The sequence below is a fragment of the Salvia miltiorrhiza genome, chromosome 1 (genome assembly GCF_028751815.1).
Source record: "Salvia miltiorrhiza cultivar Shanhuang (shh) chromosome 1, IMPLAD_Smil_shh, whole genome shotgun sequence".
Lineage (NCBI taxonomy): Eukaryota > Viridiplantae > Streptophyta > Magnoliopsida > Lamiales > Lamiaceae > Salvia > Salvia miltiorrhiza.
The window spans coordinates 28047941-28052212 of NC_080387.1; the positions used below are offsets into that span (position 1 = coordinate 28047941).

General features: G+C 35.2%; 2 non-coding genes across 2 annotated transcripts; both read right to left on the reverse strand.

The window, feature by feature from the left end:
- Positions 1-1278: 1278 nt before the first annotated feature.
- Positions 1279-1439, reverse strand: LOC131007448 (U1 spliceosomal RNA). The gene has a single exon (XR_009096147.1). It is a non-coding gene; the product is annotated as a U1 spliceosomal RNA (small nuclear RNA).
- Positions 1440-2392: 953 nt separating this feature from the next.
- Positions 2393-2509, reverse strand: LOC131007460 (U5 spliceosomal RNA). Its single transcript, XR_009096159.1, has one exon. It is a non-coding gene; the product is annotated as a U5 spliceosomal RNA (small nuclear RNA).
- Between the last annotated feature and the right edge of the window lie 1763 nt (positions 2510-4272).

A 4272-nucleotide genomic window follows, 5' to 3' on the forward strand; every position in this document is an offset into this window, starting at 1 on the left:
ACGACGAAGGGTTCAGGAGTGAGGGGAATCGGGACAAGAGAGCGGGCTGGTGGAATAAGGTCCTGCGTCTTAGCTGGGGAATTCATGGAAGATGGTTTCAAAGGAATATGGAGATGCAAGTTGGTGACGGAGGGTCTTTTTCCTTTTGGAATCACTGCTGGATAGGGGATAAGCGCCTTAGGGACAGATTTCCAAGATTATTTCGCCTCAACACTAATCAGGATGGAACAATTAGGAGCATGGGGAATTGGCTGGAAGGAATCTGGAGATGGTCATTGCAATGGAGCCGCGAACTGCTTGATAGAGAGAAGGAGCAGGTGGAAGAACTCTTTTCAATCATCAACACATTCTTGGTCTCTGAAGGTAAACCCGACGGTTGGAAATGGAAAGCAAATCCAACGGGAACCTTCTCGGTCAAATCAGCATACCAAAGTTTCGAGAAAGATCTAAGGCCAACTGGAGGTAGGAACAACGGTTTGGACCTCAATTTTATCTGGAAAGCTCCGGCAGCGCACAAAGCTAAAACGACAGCGTGGAGGATCATGAATGGAAAAATGGCGACAATGGACAACCTTTTGAAAAGACAGGTGCCTATTCCGAATCAAGATCAACTCTGTGTTTTTTGTCAAGAGCAGCCCGAAGATATCAGTCACATTTTCTTCTCCTGCCAAAGATCGACTGAAATCTGGTACGAACTTCTCTCCTGGCTTGGAAAATGGTCGGCTCTTCATTCAAAAGCGAAAGACCATTTCTTGGCCTTCACGAATCTTGGTAACAAAAAAGACACTAATTTTCTGGTTGGAGTGTGGATCTGTGCAGTTTGGAGTATCTGAAATGAAAGGAATGATCACCGGTTTAATGACGGTAAGTGGGATAAAGGAAAACTCTTGGCATCAATTAATGTGGAGTTGGAAACAGGCATATAACTTGACCACTGCATCTGAGGATTTTAGCTCTTGGTTCATCGTTGCTAATCTCGAGAACTGACGCTCTCGTTTTTGAGAATGTTGCTCCTCGTTGTTTTTTCCTTGTTTCCGTTATCTCTGTAACTTGCTGGTACTACTGGTACCACCATCTTTCTCACTATAAAATCCCTCTTTTTCCTGATAAAAAAAAAAGAATTATAAAAAATACTCCATAAATTAGATATTCTGTTTATAATTATCAAACAGTAAACTCAAGCCCATAAATCTTATGGATCGACACAAATTAAACTTAACTTTGAGCAGGGACTACCCATAAATCTTATAGATAGTCACAAATTAGACTTAACTTTGTGCAGGGACCGCGCGAACGCAGGCCCCCACTAACACAAATTATGACGTAGGCTCGACCACTTGGGCCGACCTTAGGCGGGCGCCCCTCCGCAGTGCTATGGAGGTCGCCAACCTAGGCCATGGGCCTTATGGATCACCCATTGACCCCGTCCAGGTAAGTATGGAACTTCTCTTTCTTTCTTCCATTTATCTTTCTGCTATTCGCATATTCTAACTACTATGCTTCCGATGTGGGATAACTTGTTTCTTTCCTTTTTTTTTCTTTTTCTTTTCTTCCATTTCAAATCAATTTATTAACTTTATTGGTTCTGCATCACCTGAGTTGGGGTTAAGCGTTGGCAAGTATTTAAGTTCATTTTTATTTTGTTTATTTGAGAAAATTTGTAGTACTTGTAATATGGTTTCGATCGATGATTTTTTTTTCATGGTTGAAGGACGTCATTTGATGAAGATGATTAATGAATCTTTATACTTTTCCCTAAAGCAAAATGTTTAAATAAATTCTAATACTACTTGTACTTCGATTCAAGAAATGTTTGTCATTTATCATTATTGTTTGCTCGAAAGTATTTTTAACTAATGTATTATTTTGTGTTGCTAATGTTTTTCTGTTCATGAAAGAAAATAGAGCCCAGAGGCCAGAACTCATCAAATGGTGATTATTATTGTATTCATTCCAAGTTTTTTCAAAGTAAAACTGAATTGAAAACCAAACCATCAAAATATTTACACGGCCACAAATTCAATCCATTGTGGAATATAGCAAACAATTTTAATATTTTTCTTAGAAAAAATTCTTTAATAGAATTGGATAAGATCTCAAAAGTATACAAATGTTTCATTCTTCAGTGGCCATTGGCTTACGGATTCTTTTCTTATATTATCATACTAGGGTGTGTACACTTTGATTGAAAATGATGCAAAATACTAGCATTTTTTCATTGTTTTTCCACTCTAAATAGCATGGAATAGAAAAAATGGAGAACATTAAAATGTGGTAAAACTTTGAAGCGTATAGCAACCAATGGATTCATCAAACAGAATTTGAAAACCAACATTACACATGTATTTAGACAAATTTAGACGAAAACTATTAAATTCAACTAAAATTGTTAGGGGGTTCTTACGAACACCCTCCAAAAAGTATCGTATGCTGCTTGGTTTGCGTCGAGCACACGGTATTCTTTAGTAAAAGGCGAAAGAAAAGTTCGCTATGTGCTCAACGCGCAGCTTCGTGATATATATTTGTGGCAAATATCTCATATTTATTGAGGCTGTCATAGCCTTGTTTATTTTCTCCACGATGTGGGATATTGCATTTATATGCAAATATTGCGGGACTCAAAAGCCAATTCACGAAAGAGAGATGATAATGCTATAAAAATCAAGAAAATGGGATTATATACATATATACTAGTCATGTTAAATTGGAAGAGTCTGCCTGCGTAACTATGAAAACTTCCAATTTCTTATATTTTCTCCCCAAACTAGTGTATAGCCCGTCGAAATTCGACGGGACTTTAAATTATGATTTAAATTATGTATATAATTTTTACATAATATAATTATTTTTAATTAATTTAATTTGATGTAATAAAATTTACATTATATTAATCTCAACTATATTCGTCAATTAAATGTTAGTTTTTTTGCTAAAATAATAAAAATACCCTTTTATATAATTTTTTTTATACTTTTTCTATATTGACGAATAAAAGTTAATTTAAGATCTCATATGTCATATAAGCATCATCTCATCTCAACTCTGTAAGATTAGAGGATCATCAAGAACTCGAAAGACAATATTTGACTTTTGAACGCTAAACTTTCAAACATTATCTCGTGTGGACCCTGAAACGCTATATCTGACTTTTATGCATCAATCGTTTGAACATCACTATCTGATGCTTTAAATATCATAACTCACTTCTAAACATTATTTTCGTTAGGAGCTTGAAAGATCAGGACTGACTTATGAGATTATACAATCTGAAGCTTATAAGATCGACTAACTTCTAAACATCATCTTGTATGGAGTTTGCAAAAACATAACAGGCTTATGTGCATCATCTCATTTGAAGCTAATTAAAATACCATAACTGCGTTTCAAGCATCATTTCGTTTGAAGTTTGAAATAATAAAATTGGCTAGTAAGCATTGATCACTAATTTCTTAGCAACAAATACTGCAACTAACACAGGCAATTGTAGCAAGTAAAAAGTAACCGAGTATCGTATCCACAGGGACTGAAAAATCGAAATCACTCTAGCTATCTCCTAAACAAACTAAAATAGTAGACATGCAAACGAAAATAAAGATTGATTTACTAAAACGCAAATAACAAATAAAAACACTTAGGAAATTCAAATAATAAAAGACTCTGACCCTAGGGATGTACTTTTACTAATTAACTACATGCATTTAATCTATTGATTCAATTACCAATTTAATCCAACCCTGATGAGAGATCACAGAACTATTCACAAGCTTCTCTAATGAACACCTATGAAAGTAGATTAATTTACCCCCCTTCACATTCAAGATTCCAAGGAATAAATTAACTTCCAAGCGTACACAAAGAATAGCTCCCTATAGTTTCACCTATCCCATTCAAGTGTCAAGGCTACTACTATAACATGCATTCCTGAATCGGCTGAACAATTATCGCATTCAAGACTCAAACTGAACAGCTAGACATGTAAATTATTGGCCAAATAATTCACAAGAAATTAAGCACCGGGAATCATGAATCACAAGTTGAAGGGCAAATTGATATCAATAAATCATACACACATAATTAATCAGCTATATACAAGCCCTAGGTTCAGAATAAAAGAACTAGCCAGACATCATAAAATAAAATAAAAGCATAAATAAAAGAAAACAATTGAAATAAATAAAATAGATAAAACCCGGAAGAAATTCTGGATGAACAGCTTGAATCTTGAATCTTGCAGGAAAAGAAATCTAATCTATGAAAGCATTAAAATCCTAA